Source organism: Saccopteryx leptura, chromosome X (assembly GCF_036850995.1).
Source record: "Saccopteryx leptura isolate mSacLep1 chromosome X, mSacLep1_pri_phased_curated, whole genome shotgun sequence".
In the NCBI taxonomy this organism is placed as follows: Eukaryota; Metazoa; Chordata; class Mammalia; order Chiroptera; family Emballonuridae; genus Saccopteryx; species Saccopteryx leptura.
Genome location: NC_089516.1, coordinates 121,274,104 through 121,290,787, shown reverse-complemented (window position 1 = coordinate 121,290,787; position 16,684 = coordinate 121,274,104).

Genomic DNA, 16,684 nt, shown 5'->3' with positions numbered 1-16,684 from the left:
CTTGTGTGGATGTGTAGAGACAAAGTGAGCGGGCAGAATTTATCCTGATGTTCATTTTTAAGTTCATCTCCATGCAGGGAAAGGGAGTTTCACTACTCGGTGGGTTCAAGAGGAGCAGCCAGAGGATCAGGGAAACTAGTCCCTGAACTCCATGGGCAAGGGAGGCAGGATCCGGGGATTAGCCTGGAACAAGCTACCTCTGTCCACCACTCCCCAGGCAGCAAGCCTCACCCCTCCCAGGGTTAGGGTTAGACCCTAGACTTGTGTCTGGCACCAACACCTCCCAGGTATCGGCACCAGATTAAAAAGGCAGAAATCACAGGAGGAACTGAAAACATGAGGCTTATGTGTTCCAAAAGGAAAATTTATTTGAAAAACATGGGGATACTAGACACAAGTAGGCTGAGGTCAGCATAGTGTGAGCCCTGACCTGCAGGAGTGAATATTAGATATAGAGGTTGTTGCAAGCATTTGCTGGCATGTGGTCCCTTATACCTGGACATATACAGATTAGGATATTGGAGTTTGTGTCCTTGATTACTAACTTGATGATGAGCAAGAGAAGGGAAATCGTGCTGCAGAGACACAAGTTCTTTGATGTAGCACAGACTTAGTGTCCTTGGTAAATTCAGAAACAACCAAGAGGTCAGTCTCCCAGAAACAGCTGTGAGCCTGAGTCCATGGCTAGGCTTTTACAAAGAAATATTGTGATTTAAACTCTCCTAATGCTCAGGTCCATCTCCAGTGAAAGCTTTCCCAGAGATTCCTGAGAAGGTAAACTTTCTGCTACATTTCAAAGGGAAAGTCGGGAAGCCATTAAGAGACAGAATAGCAAGCAAATTAACTACAACATTATTGTGGGGGGTGGAAATGTTCTGGTTTGAGACAGGGGAAGAAGGTGGATGAGTAGAATTTGAGCCTTATAGGGCCTATCTTAACCTTAACAACATATACCTTACATTTGAATAGATTTTTGCAGACTTGTTTAAATTAAACTTTATACTAAACTCATAAGCTATCTTCCTGTATTTTTTTCAAAGTAGACAAATGAAAGCATATCAAGAGAGATATGAGGACCTGATACAGCCAGTTTATCCTCTTATATTATCTCTACTTCATAGCCAGCAAATGATTATAGGCTCTGCCTTCCTGTCTCTCTTCTTTCCTTGCTCTCTCTCTCTTTCTCTCACACGCACACACAAAAAAAGAGAATAATTAGTATAAATCTTTTTCAAAATCTTCTATTCCTCTTTCCCCAAAATGGGAGGTAATGCTTTTTAAAAATAAGCCCGGTATTTCCTTAATACTAAAGCAAAGATAGCACAGAAAAACAAGAGGCCAACTTTCCTTATAAATATGGATGCAAGGTCCTTATCAAAATACTAACAAACCAATTCCAATTGCATATTACATGCATGATCTTGTAGTATTTTACCAGGGATTAAAGGGTATTTCACCATGCTAAAAACAATCAATGTAATATACCATATTCACAAAACAAAGAATCAAAAACACGAAATGATCATCTCAATAAACTTAGAGTATATTAAGGAATTTAAAACAAAATATTAGAGCTAGTAAATCCATCAAAGTAACAGTATATAAGATCACACACAAAAATCAGTTATATTTCTATATACTAGAAATAAATAATAAAAAATAAAATTACTAAAACAATTCTATTTAAAGAGTATAAAAAAACCCACAACAAATTTAAGAATAAATTTAACCAAGTAGATGTAAATCTTCTATACTTCAAACTGTTGATTATAAATTATCTGAATAAATAGAAAATTATTCCATATTTACTGACTGAAAAAAAATATTGTTAAAGCACCAATAGTCCCTAAATAATGTACACATTCACTACAATCTCTGTCAAAATCCCAACTGTCTATTTTAGGCAATAATGGACAAATTGATACTAACAAATGTATATGGAATTGCAAAGGACCGTAGGTAGCCAAAACAACCTTGGAAAAGAGAAAAAAAAAGTTTTTGATCTCTTACTTCCTGACTTCAAATCTAAAATAAAGCTGCAGTAATCGAAACAGTGTGGTCCTGGTGTAAAAATAGTCATATTGATCTATTGAATAAAATTGAGTGTCCACACATAAACCCATATATGTATTTTCAGTTAATTTTGAAAATATTGCCAACACCATTGAAAGGGTGAAAAAATACTCTTTAAGAAATGGTCCTGTAACAATTAGATGTCTGCTTACAAATGAGTGAATCATGACAATTACCTCATACTATTATAAAAAAATATCACAAAATAGATCAAAGAAGTACATGTAACAACTAAAAGTTAAAAAAAATAAAACATAGAAATAAATCTTTGTGTTCTTGAACTTGGCAATGAATACATAGTTAAGAACAACAACAACAAAAAAACCCATAAGCAACAAAATAAAAAATATATAAATCGGATTTCATTAAAACCTTTGCACATCTAAAAACATCATAAGGAAGTGAAAATGTAGCCCATAGAATGTGGAAAATATGATAAAATTATGTTTGTTGTAAGGGTTTAATATTTAGAACATATTAAAGAATAAAGAATACTTACACTCAAGAACCAAAAAAAATATTGTCGAACTAAAACAGCCAATGAGGTTGAATAGACACTTCTCCAGAGGAGATAAATAAATTACCAGGAAGTACATGGAAATATAATTAGAACCTTTAGTCATAAGGGAAATATAAATTGAAAACACTGTGAAATATTACTTCACATTTACTAGATTGGTCTTTAAAAAATTAGGAAATAAGAATTGGCAATGATGTAAAGAAACTGGAACACTTTATGCATTGCTGGTGGGAATGTAAAATAGGGAAGTTGCTATAGAAAGCTCCTGGACCATTCACTAAAAGAAAACATGTAATTCCCATGAGTCAAATTTTGCACTCCTATGTATACATCTGAGATAACTGAAAGCATACTTTTCTACAATAACTTGTATTTATATGTTCATAGCAGTATTTTTCATTATAGTCAAAGTGTGGAAACAACCTAAATGTCCTTTAGCTGCTAAAGAAAAGTGGTATATCTATACAGTGGAATAGTATGTGTCCCTAAAAACAAATGGATAAGCTACAACATGAATGACCTTTGAAAATATTATGCTAAGTGAAAGAAGCCAGACACAGAGTGCACATATTATACAAGTCCATTTATTTTAAGTGTCTCAAATGGGCAAATCTACAGAGAATGAAAGCAGATAAGTTTTTTTCCAGAAACAAGAGGGAAGGAGTAAAGAATTGGAAGACAATTTAATGAGTATATCGTTTCTTTGGGGGGTGGTGGTGAATATTTTCAACAATTTATAGTGGTTATGATTGTATAACATTGTGAATGTGCTAAAAGTCACTGAATTTTATATTTTAAAATGGTTAAAATGGTGTATTTTTAAAATGAGAGCCAGAAAAAAAAATGTTTTTTCCTCTGAAACATGATTTCTGATCAGATATTGCAAAACTCATTCTGGACTCCAGATTTGTGGGAGAGATGCTTCTACTCATTGTGCAGTGTTGGAGAGGATGGGTCATGGAACTTGACAATTCACATTTCCTGGAAACTACTTATTTGAATGATGATACCTAGAGGGTAAATGAGTCTATTAATACAGAACATTGCCTTATTTTTAATAAGGAGGCGTGTGTGTGTATGTCTCTGTATGTATATATATAGTGTATATAAATGTACATATATATGAATATATAATATATATTAGAAAATATATTACTATATATACTATATATAATATATATGTTAAAATATATATTAAAATTGATGATGGTGCAGAGATCTTGCATGTACCCCCGTGTACACCCTGCACCTACACATGCATAACTTTCCCTATTGTCAATATCTTCACCAGAGTGCAATATTTGTTACAAATGATGAACCTACATCAACACATCATAATCACCCAAAGTCCGTAGTTTATGGGTCTTTTGCTTTTTTAAGAGGAGCATGTCTTTACTGCTGCCAAGATTGTCAGACAGGACTATTCTTGTTTTCAATCAAAGAACTCTAATTTCATTTATGGTATTTTTTAAATTAGGGTTATACAGAAAGTTTTATTTGTAAATAGACTGGTTACTAAAAATATTTTGCAAGCTGATAAACTAAAAGGTTCTAAAATTATTTTCATTTTTGATGTTCTATGTGACTCTCATGACCTTTAATTTTGGAATTTCTGACATCTATGAGACATGCTTGCTCAGAAGAATAACTGCAAACCTTGTAAGAATTTTTATTTAAGAATTACTTATAGCTTGTAGATTTGGGCCATATGCTGCTCTCAGAGTCTGCAATAATTATTAACTTCAATCCTCAGCAATGTTATGAATCAAGCACTATTTTCACCTCAATTTTACAAAAGACAAAAAGGAGAAAAGAAAAATTAAGGAATTTTCCCAAATCATCAGTGAATGGCAGACAGGGATGAGATTTATACTTCATTAAGGTGGCTTCACAGCTCCACTATGTTGTTTTTCCATATTGATGAAGCTACCTTTTCATATTAAGGAAGCTCTGCTAGTGCAGCTCATTTTTGTAGGCCCTTGAACTAAAGCCAAGGGAATTACTTACTTTTTTTTTTTACCAACTTCCCTTTGTGACTTAAAGAAGGCATTTTTAGATGGTTAGTCAGACTACAGTGAGCACATTCTCATGTAAGTTATTCTTCCTCTGATGTCATTTTCTAGGATTGACCACATGTTAGGACAAAAAACAAGTCTCAATAAATTTAATAAGATTGAAATTATATCAGGCATCTTCTCTGATTACAATGGCATAAAACTAGAAATCAACTACAATAGAGAAACCAAAAATCATACAAACACTTGGAGGCTAAACAGCATGCTATTAAATAATGAATGGGTTAATAATAAGATTAAGGAAGAAATAAAAAAATTTCTTTGAAACAAATGAAAATGAACATACAACAACTCAAAATTTATAGGACACAGTAAAAGCAGTAATGAGAGGGAAGTTCATAGAATTACAGGCATACCTCAAAAAATCAACAAAAATCTCAAATAAACAACCTAACGCTACCTCTAAAAGAACTAACAAAAGAACAAGAAATAAAGCCCAGAAAAAGTACAAGTAAGAAAATAATAAAGATTGGAGTGGAAATAAATAACATAGAGGCTAAAAATAATACAAAAGATCAATGACACCAAGAGCTGGTTCTTTGAAAAGGTTAACAAGATTGACAAACCTTTAACCAGACTCACCAAAAAAAAAGTAAATAAATAAAGGACTCATATAAATGAAGTTAGAAATTAAAGTGAAGAGGTAACAACTGTCACTGTAGAAATTCAAAGGATTGTAAAAAATACTATGAAGGTCTTTGCGCCCCAAAATTGGACAACCTTAGATAAATTCCTAGAAACATATAATCTTCCAAAATTCAATTGGGAAGAATCAGGAACCTAAACAGATTGATTATAACCAATGAAATTGAAAAAGTTTTCAAAAAACTTCCAGCAAACAAAAGTCCTAGACTGGATTGCTTCACAAGTAAATTTTTCCAAACATTCAAAGAAGAACTAACACTTATCCTTTTCAAGCTACCTGTATTTCAAATATTTCAAGAGAAAGAAAGACTTCCAATTTTCTTTTGGTTTAAGTCAAGCATTATCCTTATTCCAAAACCAGGGAAAGACACTAAAATGAAATAAAACTGTAGACCAATATGCCTGATGAAAATAGATGCTAAAATTCTCAAGAACATATTAGCAAACCAGATCCTAAAATACATTGGAAACAACATACATCATAATCAAGTGGGATTCATTCTGGTGAGGCAATGCTGGTAGAACATTCAAAAATCAATAAATGTGATTCATACCCTGGGCAGTTGGATCAGTGGTAGAGAATCAGCCTGGCATGTGGAAGACCTGGATTTGATTCGAAGCCAGGGCACACAGAAGAAGTGCCCATCTGCTTCTCTACCCTTCCTCTCCTTCCTCTCTATCTCTCTCTTCCATTCCCTCAGCCAAGGCTCCATTGGAGCAAAGTTGACCTGGGCACTGAGGATGGCTCCATGGCCTCTGCTTCAAGTATTAGAATGGCTCTGATTGCAGTGGAACGATACCTCAGAGGGGCTGATCATTGCCTCCTGGTGGACATGCCGGGTAGATCCCAGTTGGGTGCATAAGTGAGTCTGTCTGTTTGCCTCCTTCTGGCTTCTCATTTCAGAAAAACACACACAGAAATAAATAAATAAATAATAAATAGATAGATAGATAGATAGATAGATAGATAAGATTTGTCACATAAACAAAAAGAATTATAAAAATCACATGATTATATCAACACATGCAGGAAAAGCATTTTATAAAATCTAGGACTCATTTACAATCAAAAGTTTCATCAAAGTGGGAATATAGGGAATGTACCTCAACATAATAAAGGGCATCTATGAAAAGCAACAAACAACATCATACTCAAAGGGCAAGAATTAAAAGCAATCACCTTAAGATCAGGAACAAAGTAGGGGTACTCCCTTTCACCACTCTAATTCAGCATAGTTTGAGCCACAACAATCAGTCAATCAATCAATAAATAAAAGCTATCTAAATTGGAAAAGAAGAAGGAAAACTATCATCATTTCTGATAACATGATACTGTGCATAGAAAATGCTAAATTCTCAGTCAGAAGACTACTAGATCAGATAAGTGAATTTATCAAGGTGGAAGAATATAAAATTAATATTCAGAAATCAGTGGCATTTTTATACACCAACAATAAACTGTCTAAAAGAGAAATTAAAAAAAAAACAAACAATCCCTTTCACTATTACAACAAACACAGTACAGTACTTAAGAGTGAATTTACCCAAAGAGGTAAAAACTTGTATTTGGGAAATTATAAGATATTAAAAAAATAAATCAAGGAAGATACAAAGAAGTGGAAGCATATACTGTGTTCATGAATAGAAAGAATAAACATCATTAAAATGTCTATACTACCCAAAGCAATCTATAAATTCAATGCAATTCTTATTACAATACTAATGGAATACTTGAAAGATATAGAACATATATTCCAATAATTGATATGGAACCAAAAATGAACACGAATAGCCTCAGCAATCTTTAAAAGGAAGAATAAAGTAGGAGGTATCACACTTCCTGATATCAAGATATACTACAAGGTCATTGTCATGAAAATAGCTTGATACTCCCTTAAGAAATGGAATACAGATCAATGGAACAGAACAGAGAACCCAGAAATAAACCCATAACTTTATGACTAATTGATATTTTACCAAGGAAATAAGAGCATACAATAGAGTAAAGAGAGTCTCTTTAATAAATGGTGTTGGGAAAATTGAACAGGAACTTAAAAAATATGAAACTACACAATCAACTTACACCATTCACAAAAATAAATTCAAAATGAATAAAAGACTTAAATGTAGGTCGTGAAACCATGAACATTTTGCAAGAAAATCTAAGCAGTAAGCTCTGGAATCTCTTGTAACAATATTTTTCCTGATTTATCTCCACAGGCAGGAGGAAAAAAGGACCAAATAAACAAATGAGAATTTATTAAACAAAATAAAGGGACAACCCACACAATGGACAGACATATTCTCCAATACATCTGATAAGAGGTTAATAATGAAAATTTATAAAGAACATCTGAAAGTAGACACCAGGAAGATAAACAATGCAATTAAAAAATGGACAAAGGTACTGAATAGATAATTCTCCAAAGAGGAAATACAGATGTCCAATAGGCATAAGAAAAAATGTTCAATGTCACTAATCATCAGAGAAATGCAAATTAAATGCACAAAGGGATACCACCTCACTCTTGTCAAAAATGGTGGTAATTAACTGTAAGTGCGGGTGAGAGTGTGGAGAATACGAAACCCTCCGGCACTACTGGTAGTAATGCAGACTTGTGCAGCCACTGTGGAAAAGATTGGGGTGTTTCTTTAAAAAAATTAAAAATACTACTGCTTTTTGACCCAGCCATCCCACTTTTAGGAATATATCCTAAGAATACCAAATCATTAATTTAAAAGAAGATATGCACCTCCATATTTATGGCAGCATTGTTTACAATAGCCAAGATCTGGAAACAGTCCTAGAGTTTGTCAGTGCGCACTTTTGCGATATCATGAATGAACCTGGAGATTATTATGCTAAGTGAAATAAGCCAGTCAGAGAAAGAAAAATACTATATATATATGATTTCACTTGTATGTGGAATCTAATGAGAAATGGAATGGAAGCAGAGGTAGGGTCACAGGGACTAGAGGGACAATTGTCAGAGAGAAAGTAGCTGAGGGAATGGGATAAGAAAAGGTAAAGGAATTAGTGAAATTATTTATACATAACTCCTAGATACAGATAACAAGACAGGAAATCCTGGAGGGAAGGTAGAGAGGGCATTAGGGGGAAGGGGAGCAAAGGAGGTGTAATGGGGCACATGGTGGAGGAGGAGAGGGTGCTATATTGAGTGGAACATGTGAATCCATGTTAACACAATAAATTAAAATTAATGAAAATTAAAAAAATAGAGCTTGGAAAAAATAAAATAAGAAAAATTCAAAAAATAAAAATAGAGGAAACTTTTGCAAAGAGAAAAAAGCTAAGAAATGGTGCTAGAAAAATTGTGAAGCCTGATATATGACTAAAACTTGACTACAGCTTGTCTCCCTGAACAAAAAATAATGAAAAAAGAATCAAATATCTAAATATAAGATCTGAAACAATAAATTACATAAAAGAAAACATAGTTACTAAATTTATGGACTTTGGCCATAGAGAACATTTTACGAAGTTGACCCCAAAAGCAAGGGAAGTAAAGGCAACTGTAAATGAAGGGAACTATATTAAACCATAAAGCTTTTGCACAGCAAAAGAAAAATCACAATAAAACAAAAAGTCAGCGAAAAAATCGAAGATGATATTCCCAAACAACAGCTCTAATAAAGGATTAATAACTATAATATATAAAGTACTCACAAAGCTCAGCAACAAACAAACAATCCAATCAAAAAATGGATACGCTCTAGCCTGGTTTGTTCCCCAGCCAGGCCACACAGGAGAAGCTCTCATCTGCTTCTACACTCTTACCGCTCTCCTTTCTTTCTATCTCTCTCTTCCCCTCCCGCAGCCAAGGCTCCACTGGAGCAAAGTTGGCCCAGGCACTGAGGACTAATCCATAGCCTTCACCTCAGGTTCTAGAATGGCTTTGGTTGCAGCAGAGCAAAGCCCCAGATGGGATGAGCATTATCCCCTGGTGGTCATGCCAGGTGGATCCCAGTTGGGCGTATGAGGGAGTCTGTCTGTCTGCCTCATCCCACTTCTCAATCTGAAAAATACAAAAAAAAAAAATAGGGAGATGACCTGAACAGACACTTCTCCCAAGAAGACATGCAATTGGGCTAACCAGGCAGTAGCACAGTGGATAGAGTGTCAGACTGGGACACGGACCCAGGTTTGAAACCCTGAAACCCTGAGGTTGCCAGCTTCAGCATGGGCTCACCAGATAGAGTGAGGGGTTGCTGGCTTGAGCGTGAGATTATAGACATGACCTTATGGTCACTGGTTTGAGCCCAAAGTTTGCTGTCTTGAGGCCCAATGTCACTGGCTTGAGCAAGGGGTCATTCACTCTACTGTGGCCTGTGAAGGCACTTATGAGAAAGCAATCAACGAACAACTAAGAAACTGCAATGAAGACTTGACACTCCCCGTCTCTCTCCCTTCCTTTTTGTCTATATACTCCTTACTGTCCCTCCCACTGACTCTTTCTCTTTCTCTGTCAAAAAAATATATAATTGGCCAACACATTTAGAAAAAAATTCTCATCTGCATTAGCTACTAGAGAAATGCTGATCAAAAACTACAATGCGATACCACCTCACACCTATTAGATTGGCTATTACTATCAAGACAGTTAATAACTAGTGTTGGAGAGGCTGTGAATAAAAAGGAACCCTCATTCTTGCTGGTGGGAATGTAAACTGGTACAGGCATTATATAAGACTGTATGGAAGTTCCTCAAAAAATTAAGATAGAACTCCCATATGACCCAGCATTTCCTCTACTGTGTATGTACCTGCAAATCTTGAAAATATTGGAACATAAAGACACATGCACCCCCATGTTCATCGCAGATTATTTACAGTGGTCAAGACATGGAAACAACCAAAATATCCCGTGATAGAGGATTGGATAAAGATGTGACACATATATAGAAATGAATACCACTCACCCATAAGAAATGATAATAATTAGTCATTTACAACAACAGATAACCTTGAGAACTGTACTCTAAGAGAAATAAGTAAATCAGAAGAAATGCTTACAATTATAAGATTTCACACATAGGTGGGATATAAAACTTAGACTCATGGACATAGATAAATGTAAAGTGGTTACCAGGGGAATGGAAGTTGAGTGATGGAGTAAAAAGGGACAAATACACGGTGATGGAAAATAATCTGACTCTGAGTGATGGGCACACGACGCTATCAACAGCTCAAATATTACAGAAATGTTTACCTGAAACCTTTGTACTCTTATTGATCGATGTCACCTTATTATATTTAATTTCTAAATGAAAAAATAAAATAAAATAAAAATGGACCATGTACTTAAATAGAAATTTTTTCAAAGAAAATTAAAAAAATGGCTAACATCATTTGTATATTGTGTATCACAGAAGTGTACATTTAAAACCTATATAATTTTATTAACCAGTGTTATCACAATAAATTTAATAAAAAGTTTTTTAAAATGTTGTAGAAAAAAGTAAATGCACTTCTGAAAAAGATGATCAACATCATTAATCATTAGAAAAGTGCAATTCAAAACTTAAACGATATGTTACTTCATGCCCATTGAGATGTTTATTATTTAAAAATATAGTAAATAAAAAGTGCTAGTGAGGAAGTGTAGAAATGTTGGTACACTTTATACATTCCTGTTGGATATACAAAATTATGTATCTACTTTAAATAATAATATAGTAGTTCTTGAAAAAATTTAAAAATTGGATTACTATATGATCTACCATTTCCACTTCTGGATTTTTACTCAAAATAATTTTTTTTAAATGAATTTTTATTAATGGTAATGGGATGACATTAATAAATCAGGGTACATATATTCAAAGAAAACATGACTAGGTTATTTTGTCATTAGATTATGTTGCATACCCCTCGCCCAAAGTCAGATTGTCCTTCGCCATCCTCTATCTAATTCTCTGTGCCCCTCCCCCTCCCCCTAACTCTCCCCCTGTCCTCACTCCCCCCACCCCTGGTAACCACCACACTCTTGTCCATGTCTCTTAGTCTCATTTTTATGTTCCACCAATGTATGGAATCATGTAGTTCTTGTTTTTTTCTGATTTACTTATTTCACTCCTTATAATGTTATCAAGATCCCACCATTTTGCTGTAAATGATCCAATGTCATCATTTCTTATGGCTGAGTAGTATTCCATAGTGTATATGTGCCACATCTTCTTTATCCAGTCTTCCATTGAAGGGCTTTTTGGTTGTTTCCATGTCTTGGCCACTGTGAACAGTGCTGCAATGAACATGGGGCTACATGTGTCTTCCCGTATCAATATTTCTGAGGTTTTGGGGTATATACCCAGTAGAGGGATTGCTGGGTCATAAGGTAGTTCTATTTTCAGTTTTTTGAGGAACCACCATACTTTCTTCCATAATGGTTGTACTACTTTACATTCCCACCAAAAGTGGATGAGGGTTCCTTTTTCTCCACAGCCTCTCCAACATTTGCTATTACCCGTCTTGTTGATAATGGCTAATCTAACAGGGGTGAGGTGGTATCTCATTGTAGTTTTGATTTGCATTTCCCTAATAACTAATGAAGCTGAGCATCTTTTCATATATCTGTTGGCCATTTGTATCTCTTCCTGGGAGAAGTGTCTATTCATGTCCTCTTCCCATTTTTTTATTGGATTGTTTGTTTGTTTGTTGTTGAGTTTTATGAGTTCTTTGTAAATTTTGGAAATTAGGCCCTTATCTGAGCTGTTGTTTGAAAATATCATTTCCCATTTAGTTGGCTGTCTGTTTATTTTTATATCAGTTTCTCTTGCTGAGCAAAAACTTTTTATTCTGATGTAGTCCCATTCATTTATCTTTGCCTTCACTTCTCTTGCCATTGGAGTCAAGTTTATAAAATGTTCTTTAAAACCCAGGTCCATCAGTTTAGTACCTATGTCTTCTTCTATGTACTTTATTGTTTCAGGTCTTATATTTAGGTCTTTGATACATTTTGAATTAATTTTAGTACACGGGGACAGGCTGTAGTCCAGTTTCATTCTTTTGCATGTGGCTTTCCAGTTTTCCCAACACCATTTGTTGAAGAGGCTTTCTTTTCTCCATTGTGTGTTGTTGGCCCCTTTATCAAAGATTATTTGACCATATATATGTGGTTTTATTTCTGGGCTTTCTATTCTGTTCCATTGGTCTGAGTGTCTATTTTTCTGCCAATACCATGCTGTTTTGATTATCGTGGCCCTATAATATAGTTTAAAGTCAGGTATTGTAATGCCCCCAGCTTCATTCTTTTTCCTTAGGATTGTTTTGGCTATTCAGGGTTTTTTATAGTTCCATATAAATCTGATGATTTTTTGTTCCATTTCTTTAAAAAATCTCATAGGGATTTTGATGGGAATTGCATTAAATTTGTATATTGCTTTGGGTAATATGGCCATTTTGATTATATTTATTCTTCCTATCCAAGAACAAGGAATATTTTTCCATCTCATTGTATCTTTTTCGATTTCCCTTAACAATGCTTTGTAATTTTCATTATATAGGTCCTTTACATTCTTTGTTATGTTTATTCCTAGGTATTTTATTTTTTTTGTTGCAATCGTGAAGGGGATTATTTTTTTGAGTTCATTTTCTAATATTTCATTGTTGGCATAGAGAAAGGCTATGGACTTCTGTATGTTAATTTTGTATCCTGCAACCTTACTGTATTGGTTTATTGTTTCTAATAATCTTTTTGTGGAGTCCTTCTGGTTTTCGATGTATAGGATCATATCATCAGCCAAAAGTGATACCTTTACTTCTCCTTTTTCGATATGGATGTCTTTTATTTCTTTGTCTTGTCTGATTGCTCTGGCCAGAACTTCTAGCACCACGTTAAATAAGAGTGGAGAGAGTGGACAACCCTGTCTTGTTCCTGATTTAAGGTAGAAAGTCCTCAGTTTTATGCCGTTTAAAATGATGTTGGCTGATGGTTTATCATATATGGCCTTTATCATGTTGAGATATTTTCCTTCTATACCCATTTTGTTGAGAGTCTTAAACATAAAATTGTGTTGTATTTTATCAAAAGCCTTTTCTGCATCTATTGATAAGATCATGTGGTTTTTGTTCTTTGTTTTGTTGATATGGTGTATTACGTTAACCGTTTTGCGTATGTTGAACCATCCTTGAGATTCTGGGATGAATCCCACTTGATCATGATGTATTATTTTTTTAATATGTTGTTGTATTCGGTTTGCCAGTATTTTGTTTAGAATTTTAGCATCTGTATTCATTAGAGATATTGGTCTGTAGTTTTCTTTCTTTGTGCCATCCTTGCCAGGTTTTGGTATGAGGGTTATGTTGGCCTCATAAAATGTGTTTGGAAGTATTGCTTCTTCTTCAATTTTTTGGAAGACTTTGAGTAGAATAGGAACCAAGTCTTCTTTGAATGTTTGATAGAATTCACTAGTATAACCGTCTTGGCCTGCACATTTATTTTTGGGGAGGTTTTTAATAGTTTTTTCTATTTCCTCCCTGCTGATTGGTCTGTTTAGGCTTTCTGCTTCTTCATGACTCAGTCTAGGAAGGTTGTATTGTTCTAGGAATTTATCCATTTCTTCTAGATTGTTGTATTTGGTGGCATATAATTTTTCATAGTATTCTACAATGATTCTTTGTATATCTATGATGTCTGTGGTGATCTCTCCTCTTTCATTTTGGATTTTATTTATTTGAGTCCTGTGCCTTTTTTCCTTGGTGAGTCTTGCCAAGGGTTTGTCAATTTTGTTGATCTTTTCAAAGAACCAGCTCCTTGTTTTATTGATTTTTTCTATGGTTTTTCTGTTCTCTATTTCACTTATTTCTGCTCTGATTTTTATTATCTCCTTCCTTCAGCTGGTTTTGGGTTGTCTTTGTTCTTCTTTTTCTAGTTTCTTAAGGTGTGAAGTTAAGTGGTTTACTTCGGCTCTCTCTTGTTTGTTCATATAGGCCTGAAGTGCTATGAACTTTCCTCTTATTACTGCTTTTGCTGCATCCCAGAGATTCTGATATGTCGTATTTTCATTTTCATTTGTCTGTATATATCTTTTGATCTCTGCGCTTATTTCTTCTTTGACCCATTCATTTTTTAGAAGCATGTTGTTTAGTTTCCACATTTTTGTGGGTTTTTCCCCCTCTTTTTTGCAGTTGAATTCTAGTTTCAAGGCTTTATGATCAGAAAATATGCTTGGTACAATTTCAATTTTTCTAAATTTGCTGATATTGTCTTTGTGGCCCAACATATGGTCAATTCTTGAGAATGTTCCATGTACACTAGAGAAAAATGTATACTCTGTCGCTTTGGGATGAAGTGTCCTGTAGATGTCTATCATATCCAGGTGTTCTAGTATTTCGTTTAAGGCCACTATATCTTTATTGATTCTCTTTTTGGATGACCGATCTAGAGCCGTCAGCGGAGTATTGAGGTCTCCAAGTATGATTGTATTTTTGTTAGTTTTTGTTTTAAGGTCAATAAGTAGCTGTCTTATATATTTTGGTGCTCCTTGGTTTGGTGCATATATATTAAGGATTATTATGTCTTCTTGATTCAGTGTCCCCTTAATCATTATGAAATGACCATTTTTGTCTCTGAGTACTTTTTCTGTCTTGTAGTCAGCATTATCAGATATGAGTATTGCTACACCTGCTTTTTTTTGGGTGTTGTTTGCTTGGAGTATTGTTTTCCAGCCTTTCACTTTGAATTTGTTTTTATCCTTGTTGCTTAGATGTGTTTCTTGTAGGCAGCATATAGTTGGATTTTCTTTTTTAATCCATTCTGCTACTCTGTGTCTTTTTATTGGTAAGTTTAATCCATTTACATTTAGTGTAATTATTGACACTTGTGGGTTCCCTACAGCCATTTATAAATTGCTTTCTGTTAGTTTTGTATCTAGTTTGATTCTTCTCTTTTGTTTTTCTATCATTTGTTTTTGTTTGTTTGTGTTCCATACTTCTTTCCTCTATTGCTACCTTTTTTAAGTCAAGTGTTTTTGTGGTGGTTTTTTCTAGGGTGTTTACCATTAAGTAATGAAAAGTGTACCTACCATATTCATTGTAGTACCCTATCTTATAAGTATTTCTGCACTTCATCGTCCTTTGCTACTGTTAATCTCCATCCTCTCCCCCTTTTTTTCCTTTGTTGTCACAGTTTAAGTTTGGTTTTATTGTGTTCTTGGTGGAGCTGTTACTTGTGGTGTTGTTTTCTTTTGTTCTTTGAATCTGGTTGGAAAACCCCCTTTAGTATTTCCTGGAGTGGGGGTTTTCTGTTGATAAATTCTCTCATCTTTTCTGAATTTGTGAATGTTTTTATATCTCCTTCATACTTGAAGGATAGCTTTGATGAGTATAGTATTTGTGGCTGAAAGTTCCTCTCTTTCAGGGTTTTAAATATTGGGGTCCACTCTCTTCTAGCTTGTAGAGTTTCTGCTGAGAAATCTGATGATAATCTAATAGGCCTTCCTTTATATGTTGTACTCTTCTTTTCCCTGGCTGCCTTGAGAATTTTTTCTTTGTCATTGTTTTGTGTCATCTTTATTATGATGTGCCTTGGAGTGGGATTGTTGGTGTTAGGAAAACTCGGTGTTCTGTTTGCTTCTTGAATTTGAGGCTTTAGTTCTTTCCACAGGCTTGGGAAGTTCTCGTCTATTATTTGTTTGAGTATATTCTCCATTCCATTTTCTTTCTCTTCTCCCTCTGATATACCTATTATTCTTATGTTATTCTTTCTGATGGAGTCAGACAATTCCTGTAGGGCTTTCTCGTTTTTTATTATTTTTGAGTCTCTTTCTTCTTCACTCTGTTGTGCCTCAAGTTGTTTGTCTTCTATTTCACTAATCCTATCTTCAATCTGGGCTATTCTGCTAGCTAAGCTTGTTACCTCGTTTTTCAGCTCATGAATTGAGTTTTTCATTTCTGTTTGATTTGTTTTTATAGTTTCAATTTCCTTAGTAATATATTCTTTGTGTTCATTGAGTTGTTTTCTGATCTCCCTATATTGCCTTTCTGTGTTTTCTTGTATATCTCTGAGTATTTTTAAGATTTCTATCTTGAATTCTCTGTCATTTAGCTCCAAGGCTTCCAATATGTTAAATCTTTTGTCCATAGATTTTTCCACATCTATTTGTGTTACCTCTCTTTCTTTTGTATCCATAATATTCGATTTCCTCTTTCTTATTGGCATCTGAGGGTGGTCTTGTTGATAGCACTAATTAGAATTAATAAAGAGTAAAAAGTAAAAAAAAAAAAAAAAAAGGGTAAAACACCCCACAAAAAAAAACAGTAATAATTTATTATTTCCCCCTTTTTTTCTTTCTTCTCTTTCCCTCCTCTCCCCTCCTCAGGGAAATATCGTGCCTATAATGGAGGGCCTGATTTG